The following is a 13,257-nucleotide window of genomic DNA, read 5'->3' as shown; positions in this document are numbered from 1 at the left end:
TTTTATTATTATTATTATTATTATTAGAAATGGTGGAGGATATTTTCCCTTTTTAGACAATAACTCTTTAAACTTACAAGTCTGAAATCTATCAAACGAAAACAAAATTTTCCTGCATCAATTATATAGGACTGAAAATCACTTTATTTCGAAGAAATTATCAAAAAAAGATCTGTAACTGCTCCCAAGACGTTTTGGCTTGTAGTAAGTCTCTTTAGAACTCTCTTAGTAGCTTTGTATTTAAATAGCCATTAGGAAAACTTGATTTATCTTCGCTTTTGTAATGAAGAATTTAATAGAACAGTTCTCATTAATTAAACAGTTTTTTTAATTTCTTAAATCTAGAGCTTATTTTTTTATTTTTTGGATTTGTTTCAAAAGTTATTGCTATTTGTCGTGTTGTGCGTCACAGAAGACTCCACATTAATTTTTATATGACACCTACTTCACTGCCCTAGCTACAGTTGAAGAAAACCACCAATACGCAGTAATAACCCGTGGACAATGTTTGAAATAAAAAATAAAATAAACTACTTGAACGAGACTTAATTCCAAACGAGACTTAACACACAAATTTCATGAAAACCTATAAAACTAAGTTCGGGTCATAGGTAAAACAAAAATATCATATTTAATACATAAAAAAGAACAAAAGTACATTCAACAAAGTAAAATCATTAAACAAAGAATTTTTAAATGTTTACAACAAAACAAACTAAGAACATATTCTTAGGACAAGCAAAGAAACATAAAAAAATTAATTCGTTACATTAGAATAGCAGCCGCTTCATATCAACGACATCCATTCACAAGAACTTAGGGTTGGGGGAGAGGGGGCAAAATATATTGTTAAAAATCTATGGCAGGATATTTGCCATTTTTCACCTAGAAATACCCAAAAAAACTATTTTCAATAAAAAATACCCCCAAAAAGGTGTTTTTCAAAAAATATAGGAGCGAGGCACATGCCCCCTCCCCGCAATTGTCGCCACTTCTTATTATCAACGTGTTCTTAAGCTTCACGAGCTGAGTAGACGCACTGTCGAGCTGTAAAATATTAAACACACAGCCAATATACAAAAATTGAATTCACGAAACAAAAATTGAACATAATTTCTCAAACTATCAGTTCTTCAAACGCCCTTGTTCTTAAGAATCGTGGCTGCCACTGAGAATTTTACAATATCATAAAAAAATTTATACCCGTGATATACTTTTGAGGGTCCAATTTATACCTTTCCCAAGAACTTCAGAGCTGAAATCCTAATATCTCAAAGCTGAAATTCCAATATCTCAGAGCTGGAATCCAATTACTTTAGAGCTGGAATACCAATATCTTAGTACTGAAATCCCAAAATCTCAGCGCTGACATCTTAAGACTTTCCGACTGATTGACAGAGAGGAACATGAGGTCTCCTTGATACTGGTACTTGCAAGATCCATTTGGTGCTCAGGGCTTTTCAGAAGTTTTTGCAGGAAATCGGCAAGAATTGTTCCCATCTGATTATCAAACTGTCATCATACTATTTTAATGGCTGGTCATTTAAATAAAAACTTTGGGAAGATTCAAGTCTCGTTTTTTGAAACATTTACACACCAGATAATTAACAATAGTACCTGCTGCTTCGAGGCCAAGGGAATAGATACCAGCTTTGCTTGAGTATGTCTCGTTTCAGCGAAAAATTCAACGGGAAAAGCTTCTAGTACATAAACCCTATAGAGAACTAAATCTCTTGGTCTTAACATTGGCTGGACGAGTTTTAAAACATGAAGCAACCGAAGAGCTTAGGGGTGAAGTAACGCTACGGCCATTCGAAGAGGAAAAGAACTTTGTGCCAATGCTACAGACAGTTGTGAGTGACAAGACTGTCGACTGTATCGAGTCATTTGACGAGCCTCCAAAACGTTCGTTCATTTGAAGCGTGTTCAGAAACATTATTCTGCGGCCGCAAGATATGTTCTTAAGCAAATACTCGGCGGAGAATTTTGCAGTTGTTGAAAGCGTTAAATTTTCTGAATCCCAATTAAGTTTCAAAGCCAGTTTCTGTTCAGAGCTCATTATGTGTTGCCACGAAGTTACCCATCGCGACGAAAAAGGACAAGCTAGTCAACGAGATTAAACTAGTCCAGTTACAGGACTTCCATTGGATCCAGGAAGGATCGACAAGTAGAACAACGTGATCCCGAGAGGAAAACATTCAAACTCGTCTGAAGTCGTAAAAAATGACTATTTCACTATTTCACGCTTTGACCATTTCACAGGGTCGGTCAGCATTGAGCGGGGTTTCTCCCTTTCCTGGCTAGTCCTCAGCGAAGAAAGAGCTTCGATGAATGAGCTAACTTTCAACACAAAACCATTTGTAATAGATGGGTTGGAACGATGAGTTTAGAACGTGCACAAAATGTTGCTATCACTGAAGAATTGGTAAAACTAGCCAAATCCGCTAGAGAAAGCTATGATTTTTATCTAGAGCAGGAAAAAGTCTTGAAAGAAGAACTGAGAAAGAGCGGCAAGAAATGGAGGCAAGAGAATGGTTGAGAGAGCAGCAGCTCACTGAAGTCTCTTTGAAAAGATAGATGATACAGATTCTCGAAAAATCTCTCAAAGAAAAAAAAAGAAACGCTAGGTTCCTAGGAACCAAACGAGCTGCTGAAGGAAGCTGATAACCAGCTGAAAAAAGGAATTGAAAATAAGGACATGGTCGAGATACAGCTAGCGCAGGCCATGACAGATGATACTCTTTCGATGCGTACCGAGCAAAAAAAGGTAGCAGCTACTCCTAAAACCACCCAGAAGCAGTTAGAGTCAAATAAACAGTTACTGATCACATCTCAGTTCCAGCAAAAGGCAGTGTGAAAAATGGAAACAAATGGTTGTGTGTTCTAGTTACTCTACCCCTATCTCTTTCATCATAATTTTGTATCTGATATGTGAATTCGAAAGTAAAGCGTTCAGAAAAAAAAAGAAGAAAAAGCTCCTCCTATGACAAGATGATTCTCAGGGGGTCTGTTTCTTAATTATCATTCGGTCATGGAGAGATGTCTTCAAATGATCATTCTTATTTGTTCTTTGTCAAGTGTCATTTGTTGTTGTGCAACTGATTTTTCTTTCAAAATCTTTCTGAAAAGTTTAGAGTCCGTTTTGGGTCCAAAATGGTCCCTCGAGAGATCCCTTTTTTGACTAAAAAGAGGTCCCTAAGTCCCTATTTATTACCACCTGAACCTGTGGCAGCCCTGGAAAAATGATAATGGAGACACAGTTTTCAAATCCCATCACTGGCTAGAATAACCTTTTACCAACTATATACATAATTTATATACAAAATAGAATGGAAAATCTAAACAAGTAAAAATTTAAATAATCATACTAGATTAAGTCAAATAAGCCATCATCAAAAGGAGGACCTTGCTGACTCATCGACCCTAAATTTGGTTGCCCCATGCGTTGACCATAGGATTCTGAAACAAAAGTATAAATACGATATGACAATAAGCACAGTAAACTTTTTAAAATAAGTTAGTAAATGAATAAGATAAAACTTTGGACAGTTCTTTGACTCAATTTGCGCTGACCTCGTTTCTTTACAGTTAGCTAAATTGATGCATTAACAACAATCTAGATAATAAGGGCAGAAGTCATACTGTATCTATATCAAACATTTTGTGGTAGCGAACTGTAAGTAAGAAGCGACTCATACTAATTATAACCGAAAATCGAAAAAAAATTATTTTGGTGGCAATTTGTAGATAAAACAAATTGTATTTTTGATACATAAAATTCTCTGTGATAAGAATTATTTAACAAAACGTACGAGCCTGATAAAATTTGACGAATTAAAGAAAAATGTGGAAAACACCAAGAAAGAAGGAGAACAACTAAAGAGACAAATCCCATTGTCAAGTTTAAATAGTCGGAGAACCTTTTTCGAGAGGTTTCTAATCTCTATCTAAGATAAGCGAAATGTTTTTTTCGACAAGTTTGGTCACGGACACGTAAACGTTTTCTCCAGGGATGATCATATCCTAGAATAAAGGGGATGGATTGCTCGACTGTAAATTCAAATTTCTACGTCCTTTTATAAATGACAAGAGATCGCACCACAGAAAAGCGGCTCTTTCTACAGTTTTGTGGTAAAAAATGACAACTTTGGCCTTCAGAGGACCAAAATACAACCGAGTGAAAATTATGAGGTAGCCAATCGATTTAGAACAATTGGAAAGCTATGTGTTCAGCTTTACAGTTTCGGAGGTCAATAATTCGCACAGTGACCCATTTGTTACTAAAGCTAAAAGCACTCCACAAAATGAACGTCCAATACGGATAATTATTTAATCGCTTCACTTAAGTAGAGCTTATTCAGCACTGAATTTAGTTACAGGGGTGCATAATTCTGTATCAGCTACTAGGGAAGATGGCCAGTCAATATTTCTGCGAGTGGGGACACGGGGTGGGGCTCTGAAGCATCAAAAAGCGCATTTTTAGGCCCAAATTTCTTAAGTTTCGTCAAAGATTCAGAAAAATATAGAGGGAGGAAGGAGAGAATCATGCCCCCCCCAAAAAAAATCATTATGAGGAATGGTTATGAGTACACTTCAAATAAACTGAATTAAAAACTGTTTGTTAAATGTTGACATTCATCAGTGAATGTCAACAAAAACATAGTCATTTGGTTTATATCCGAAGTATTTGCTAAATATCCTTATTTCTGACTTACCGAAGAAAATCAACATTCACCATGCACTAATGAGGAATGTTGAGCATTTGTACAGCTTTATACATTTTTCTTCTCCGTAATTCAGTAGCGATACATTTTTCACCGCTGTTTCTGGGAGGATGACTAAGAACCTTAAAACACACAGTATATTTTTAATTAGAAAATAAAATAATAGCAATAAAAAAATGGACATAGCGTAAATTTCGGATTGAAATTAATTACGAAATTCTCTACCATTATCTAATTGCAATATTGCTGGAGCACCAAATGTTTAAAATATTGAAAGAACGTGAACTTTACTATATTGTGTGATGCAAATCCCATTTATTGCGACAAATTAAACTATTATAGCACTTTGAGTTGCATAAAAGGCCCGTGTTTGTTCAGCTGAATATGCTGGTGGAACGCTTTCCTTTTGCATTGAAAGCGTATATAGCCTTACCTACCGGTTCTCGAATTAGCTGCAGCTGCTTCTCCCAGCGAAACTTCTTGAAAGTCAATCTCTTCCATAGGAAGTAACTTTTCTTCAAACATTATATTTTAAGAAAAACAAGCTTTTTCAACTGAAAATAAGGAGCAATATTAAAACATCAACGAAGAGAAATTATTGCGTATACGAGGAGATTGCCACTTCCTCAACACCTCACTCTTCACGCTAAAGTTTTGTTTTAGTTAAACGACCCGTGTGTTTCAGGAGTCCTTTTAAAGAACCGGGACAAAGTTATTGAGACGAAAAAATGGGACAACTTAGCGAAAAGAGCTAGTAATTGAGGAGGGGGCAGTCTCATCAAATACGTAATAATTTCTTTTCGAATTAAGTTTTTTCAATACCGCCAGGAAATCTGGCTCCGCCTCCACAAAAAAAAACCCCCTCCTGAATGAAATATCGTCTGGACAATTCACTAATGGTCAAAGTTCACCCCAGACAATCACTCTTAACACCTTCACGCGTAGAATTGAGTCAGTAAAGAGAAAGAAAGACAAAAGTGATATTTTCAGTCAGAAAACCAAAACCATAAGATCAGATTTCAATGCATTTTTATAATGTGCCTCCATATGGAATTCCCTAGTAGTTTAAATTAGGTCAACCAGTTAAACCAGTTAACTAGTTAAAATGTCATCCTTATGGGCAATTTCAAAAAGAGATACCCAACCACCTCTTATGCCTAAACAGCTAGTTCTCTCCTCCCTTCTTTTTCCCCTAATCTTTCATTTTCAATTTGTTTTATTTATTTATTTTGATTGGGATGGTAGTTTTTGTTTTTGTAACTTTTTGTTCTTTTTTCTTCTTTCTTCTTGACCTTTTGTTTGATTTTAGTGCTATTATTTAACATTGTGTTTAGTACCCCACTGTCACGGGCCGAAAAGGCTTTGTGGGGGTCTAAAGTTTTGTAATTTTTTCTGTTTTTCTTTTGAATAAATGGAACTGAATTGATAAAGAAATTTGGTACAGGAATTTTGACTAGTTCCCCAGTATATAATTTCTCAGAAAAGTTAAACATAGAAACATACATTCACAATGTATTTGAATGGGACTACCCGTACCCTCAGGTTCCCGCTCTTTATATTAAAGTTTTATAGTGCTTTATTTAAAGCATTTTTGATTGCAACGAATATAATTAATGGGCAGTTGCAAGTATTTTGTATAATGATCGCCCTTTAAAACATTTTAAGTTTAGATTAAATCTTTTTAGCAAATGCACAACAATAAGCTGTTTCATTCTCGAGGCAGAGAGAAAAAAACACTTTTATTACTACTTTAGTTACACTGGTGCGTAAGTATTTATTTTTAGGGAATTGAGCGCATTAGTTTCGCTTTCTATTGACAAGGCTTGCCCTTTACTTAAAGTGATATGCTACGAACTATTTGATCCAGGGCTCTCTTAAATGTAAGGGAGACTTCCACTCCCCCTTCAATCACCATTTTCAAAGCCTAACATTTGAACAATAATGCTTCGAGAGTCGCTATCATTTTCAAAGTTTTCAAGATTTCTTCAACAAAATATTTTACAGTGGATACCCATTCCCTCCTTACCTCCTACCCTTCTGTGCAGGTAAGCATACGAACGTATGTTGCACAAAATACCTCTCCAATAAGAAGGGCGCTATTACACCTCAGCGCCATCTCACAGGCTTATTGGAAGGACATTAGTGGTGAAATCTACCTACTTCTTCCTCTCTTCTATATTTATCTGAATTTTCATCAAGCAAGAAAACTTGGGCCAAAATGCCTTTTTTGAGGCTTCAGGCCCACCCCTTCCCACTGACCGTAATACTTACACCCACTCTTCTTCTTTAGTGGCTTATGCAAAACTACATTACTATGCATAATTTTATGAAGCCTCAATGAATCATTCATTTACATGGAACTTGAAATAATTGTCCATATTAACCGTCTACTTTACAAGGACTGTTTTACAAAAAAAGCTTTTACCTGACAAAACGAAAACTTGCAATTTATTATACTGATTAGCTTTTTGTGTATTATATTTTTTAGGCCAAATATGCATAATCATAAAATATGTATATTTCTCGGGTAGCTAATATGTAAGAAAAAAATTTCAACAAAAACAGATTATATTATTTGAATTATTAGCTCATAAATCATGTCAATGTCTACGTCAGAAGACCATAGAATGAGTAACAGGGGAACTTTTCCCCGAAAAATAAAGCATTGTTTGATTCAGCCAGTATATCATTTGGTTCACAAAGCACGTCATACACTTGATTCCAAAACGCGATTCGTATTTTATTTTGGCAGGACCTTTAACGTGATGCACTAAAGCATTTATCACTGTTTAAAAGTTTGTCATGTGATTATTCAATAACTTGCCTTACTTTCGTCTCTTCCTATATACTTTTTTTCTTTTCGTTTCGGATCTTTTCACCCTTTATTTTCTAATAGCGCTCCTTGGATATTTTTTTTTCTTTTGCATTGTTTTAATATTATACTATTGCTCGAAAAACTGTTCCTACAAACTTCTACTAGGTGGCTTATGAGGAAAGGAAATTGCATTTAAAAATTATTTTGATCTATTTCGGCATGGAAACACTCATCACTATAAAGGTTTTTCTGTCAAATTAAAAAAATTAATGAAATATCACCCCGAGCTTTTTGCCAAGTAATCATTAAAAGGTTTGACTAAATCGGAATTTTGTCTTTTTTTTTAAGTTGGAAACTTTACTCTTATCATTTTTCAAGCTTTACAAGTAGGGAAAAATGACTTCTCAAATTTCAGCTGGGAATCGAACCCCGAAAGCTTCATTCGCGTATCATGAATTCAGAGTTAACGACAAATCAGTGTTCTGTAACAGAGGAAGGGGTATAAATATAAACAGAAACAAAGCTTTGGATTCTCTTAGAATACTTCACGAGCAAAAAAAAAATTTGTGTTCAAATTCAGCAGAAATATATTACAACAGGGACATAGTTCAACTCATTCAGCAGCGTCTATACACCGTGTTTTTTCCTCTTGCTCTCTTTAGGCCCGTGACTCCCAACGTGGGGCGCAGACCCCAACAACAGGGCATGGCAAGACTTTGGTGGGCCATGGACAAGACATACGTGCTTCGGCTGACTATACTTTAGAGCCTTAATTTTGAAAAAAAAAACATTTTTGTGAGAAAGATATCACATTTAACTACATTTAAATAGCAAAAAGATATAGGATAGTTTTTCAATAACGTTATACATTGTATAAGAGGTGTTGTATTCAGACAATATTTTTCATTAGATACCAAGTTAAGGGCCCTTTAAGTTTCCTCCAGGTAAATACACGTACATGTAGAATTCCGAATAAGAAAATTTAAGTATCACAAGCGGGCATCAGGATTTTAGAAATGCCTAGGTGGGCCACAGCCCAAAATCAGTTGGGAACCATGGCTTTGGCTCTTTATTACTTAATACAAAACACTAAACTAACATGACATTAAAAAAATAATCAAACAACAACACAAAATCTAAAACTTTGAGATTCTCTTCTCTTTGGGGAGTACTGAAGGCGGAGCTTCGAAGCTTCACAAAGGCTCCCCCATAGAATCGTGTGTGTTTGGACTCTGAACGATAAAGTGGTTTATTTTATGTAAAATATGTTTATAAAAGATTCTATCATCAAAAATTCTAGGCATTCAGTCATGACATAAGTTATTTAGAGTTAGTATTAGAATTTCACAAGGTCAGACTATACAAAAAAAAAAAAAAAAAAAAAAAAAATGCAGTCAAGTAAGCATATCTAATTCTTTAACCTATCTTTTGAGGCTATGTATGCCCTTCAGAGAGTGGTAAGTTCAAAGTTTTGAACGATATCTCCTACAAAATGTTACATACCTAGAATCTAGGAGAGAAAACAATTCTTTGAAGTACTTTTTGGAGGCTGGTTGAATTCGGTTAAAATACTTCAACAGACACTATACATTTCAGTTTATTTCAAATGACTAAGAACAGCAAAATTGGAATCTGTATTTTTGAACTGGCTAAGAAAAACTTTAAAAAATGATTTATGTTTCTAAAAGTTGGGAAGGATCAAGAATTCAAAATGTTTATTAAAACTATCTCCATAAAAAGTTATGCAAGTTCTTGCTGACAAAGAGGAGGCAAAATTAAAGAAGAAGGAACGTGGATAGAAAATAAGACAAGAATCAGCTAAAAACATGCGGCACAAAACAGCTTAAGCATGTGTAGCTCTTCTTTGAAGGTATGGTTAGAGCCGTTCGAGTCGTTAGCACGCTAGGCTTGAAATTCTCAGGACAGGGGTTCGAGTCCTGGTGTAGCTAGTTATTTGGTTTGGAACTGAAGTCGGTTCTATAAGCTCACACAGAGCCGACCCAGCTCTATATGGGTACCTGGATAAATCTAGGTGGGGGGGGGGGTATGATTTTCTACCAACCTCGCATTCCACTCCCGGCCAAAGGCAGAGACTCAGGAGATCGGTACTTGCGCAACGTCGACCATTGTTCAGCATGCAAAAAGGTTTTTCTTTTCTTCTTTTTTTTTATGGTTATCTTCGGGAATCACTAGATCGTTTAATTTTAAATCTTTAGAGGTAAACATCATATTCCAACTTTACTAATTATTGTGCTTATCTATTTTCACGTTTCTAAATGGTAACGCTGACGAAAAAGTAAACTTCCTTAAAAGTTACATTTTTGAAACAAGCAAAAGAAGAATCTTGTAAAATCGCATTTTTCAGGCATTATTAGACAAAAGATGGGTAGAGGGGGTAAAAATGTTTTACTTTATTGACCTTGGAACTTCAAAGCTAAGAACTTCTGTCAGGAACATTCCGAAGCAATGTTTAGACAAAACAAATAATCCAGATTTACAATATTTGAAACATTCTGAATTTTTTTTTAAATAAATTACTCAAAAATTCCCCAATACCACATCAGAGGGATTGGGAACACAAACATTCATGCTACTATTTTCCTCTTAACAACTAATAAACAGTTAACTTCAAAAGATCATTATCCAATTCTTTTTTGTCAAGATAGTTAGCAATGTACAGACCAAGAAAAACACTCTTAGATTTACAGCATAAACAATAATATATGTAACAAAGAAAGTCGATAAAAAAGAAAGTCGAAAAAGTCGATAAAAAAGAAGTCGATAAAGAAAGTCGATAAAAATGAGAAATATTTAATACTAGTATGAAAATCATCAGTAAGTACAGCATGAAACATTCCAGTTTAGCATTGCTAAGTAGGTTTGCTTTACTGATAAATTTGTAGTTGACTCCTTTGTTTACATTATATTAATAAGCTTTACCACGAATTTACCCATTTGATTAATTTATAATGTGGGTAATTTCTTTGTCTATTCACTAATAAAGTTTAAGACCCACCTTACGCAATTACTTTTAGCATATCAAAATCTTACCAAGCTCAAAATGACAACCTCCCCCCCCCCATGGAAAATGAACACTCAGCATAGTTCTGTAAAAGCATTTTAAATATAAGTTTCAGGATTTTCCTTTCGGTTACTATATACGTATATGTTTTCTAAAGCTATAATTTAAACAGGTTAAGATGATTAGTTGCGTTTTACAGATGAAGGATAATAGCCTTGGTGTCAGTTTACGCAAATGTAGGGAGGTTGTCTGTAATTGACATCGCTGGATAATAGGTTGTTGGAAACGACACAGGGATAAGCAGAAAGCAGGAACTCTTTGAATGGGGTGAAAGGTCATGTGAGTAGGGGTTACCGAGCAATCCAACCATCACGGGAGGAGTAAAAACTAAGACGTAACGAGGCGATAATGAGCGTTCACAGTTGCTTTGGCCTCAGGTGGCTTGATGCTCCGATGGGTTGTTATTAGTGGTAGCAACAAATGATTTAAATACTTGTTGTAGCAGATGTCTCCGTCCGGGATTAGCTGGAACGTTTGGTCTCATCATTCTCTGCTGCTGTTGCTGTTGTAAATTTGACTGCATCCCCCTAACTGCAATGCCTGTTGGCCTCTGTTGCATACCAGGTTGGTTTTGAATTTGAACTACTGTGAACTGTTGCTCCTAGAGGAGATTTCCATAAGAGAAAGCAAGAAAGGAGAACGTAATAAAAGAAATAACAGTTCCTTTGTTCTTCTTATCATTTGTTTTGATATTTGTCCCTTAAGTTGTTTCTTGAATCAGTTGCATTCTTCTTTTGAACAAAACAACTAATTTAAATAAAACTACTAATGAATCCCACGAACATTTTTTTTTTTATTATTAATTGATCTTGATGGCTTTTCAGTTGATTTTAATTAATTTAAGAAAAATCTACCTAATAAAGGTCATACTAGTCAAACAAAATGAAAAAAGAAAGGAATAAAAAGTAAGGCTCAAGAATAGCGTGTATAGTTTTGAACGAAATAAATATTTCTTGTGCAAGTAGAATGCACAAATTAAAATTAATAAAAAGATCATACTAAATATATTTTAAGGTAGGGTTAAACAGGACTGTCAGAAAAAGGAAATGTACAAAAACAAAGTGAAAAAAGTTCTATTTCAAATAAGCTAGGACAATTCAAAAGACTGCATATGACTTTCTTTTGTAATGTCGAGAATTGCAGTCAACCTTCGTAAAATCAACACCCTCATCTTAAACAATACTTCTTTTTTCAATGAAAGAAAAAACACGGTTATTACATTAATATTATTATTGGAAGTTAAGTAATTTGGTTTGACATACAAGTATACTATTACGACGACATAGCTTTGGAAATTCTCGGGGTTGGGCGAAGGGGTGAATCGCTCTGGCCACAGCTTGTGGTTTCACAATTATATATTTTGGATTCATCCGTTAATTTTTTCAATCAAGTAATTGCATGAACAATCCGTCAAATCTCTTTCACTGCAACAATTTTGTATTGTCAATTTGTCTTTTCTTTCTCTTTTTCTCGCCTAAAGTGGTTACGAGGATAAGACATCATTTTATACAAGGGGAGGTAGGTACCTCTTAACCTGGGTAGTCCTCAAATCTGACAATTTTTACGTTTTTTTTATAGTTTTCCTCTTTTCATGTAATTTCTATGTACCTTTTACTTTCTTTAGCCCCCTCCCAGAGGTAAGTTCTTGCTTATAAAGGTTAAATTTGTTAAAAGTGACGTTAGGTTGTTTTCTATTTATCATACGTTTCATATGTATTGAAAGAGTTTTTGGTGCAAACAACTGGTCGTAATAGAATCCCCCCCCAAAAAAAAAACTTATTTGTCTGTTTTTCTTTATTGGAGATTTCCATCTTTGGTCATATTAAATCTAATCAAATCTCTTTGTTCTTTTTAGATATAGCGTTTTTGCTCCCAGTTACTGATCACAATCTCCAGATCTGTATTATCGAGAAAAAACTCTATGCAAAACAAATTATTGTCAAAGATTGTCTAAAAACCTAAAATTTGATTAAAGTCTTTCTTTATTGAAGATTTCCTGCTCAATTTCTATTAAACATAAACTGACATTTTCTTTTCTTTATAGATAAATGTTTTCAACTTCCAGCAATGGATTTCAATCATCATAACCTATGGAAGTTGAAAAAAAAAGTATTGCAAAATACTTGGTCGTCAAGAGCATCTAAAAGCCAAAGGCATAATTTTCAGGATTTTTTAGCAAAAATGCACAAGAATAAAGCCAAAATGGAATATGTTTCATCAATCTGTACTTCAAGTTCTTAACATTTGGTTTAAACTAATTCATTCAGAAAACCATGTTGGCGATTAGAGTAAGTCAAAAATAACAGTTAAGACCACCCAAGGCCTAATTAAGGGCAGTGGTTAGGGGGTTTAACCCCCCCCCCCCCGCAAATATATACATATATATATATATATATATATATATATATATATATATATATATATGTATTTACTGTTTTTATTGTTTGGTAAATGACGACTTATACTTATTGACGACATGACTGCCTGTCCTTGGATTATTCTTTATGGTTCATTGCGTATGGCTATGCTGTTTGACCTATGTGATTGTATGGATGAGTAGGGTTAAGGCCTCATTCAAGTGCTGGTCTATATTAATCCCTAATTTAGGAAAACAGTCTTCCTTTTCACCTTCTGTC

At 34.7% G+C, this 13,257-nt stretch overlaps 1 long non-coding RNA gene across 1 annotated transcript; it reads right to left on the bottom strand.

Moving 5' to 3' along the window:
* Positions 1-612: 612 nt before the first annotated feature.
* Positions 613-11,213, bottom strand: LOC136043516 (uncharacterized). The gene is made up of 3 exons (XR_010621633.1): positions 11,055-11,213; positions 5,162-5,278; positions 613-3,459 (listed from the first exon to the last, which is right to left on the bottom strand). It is a non-coding gene; the product is annotated as an uncharacterized LOC136043516 (long non-coding RNA).
* Positions 11,214-13,257: the final 2,044 nt, after the last annotated feature.

Source organism: Artemia franciscana, chromosome 2, assembly GCF_032884065.1.
Source record: "Artemia franciscana chromosome 2, ASM3288406v1, whole genome shotgun sequence".
Taxonomy (NCBI): domain Eukaryota; kingdom Metazoa; phylum Arthropoda; class Branchiopoda; order Anostraca; family Artemiidae; genus Artemia; species Artemia franciscana.
This window is presented reverse-complemented; position numbering and strand designations above follow the sequence as displayed.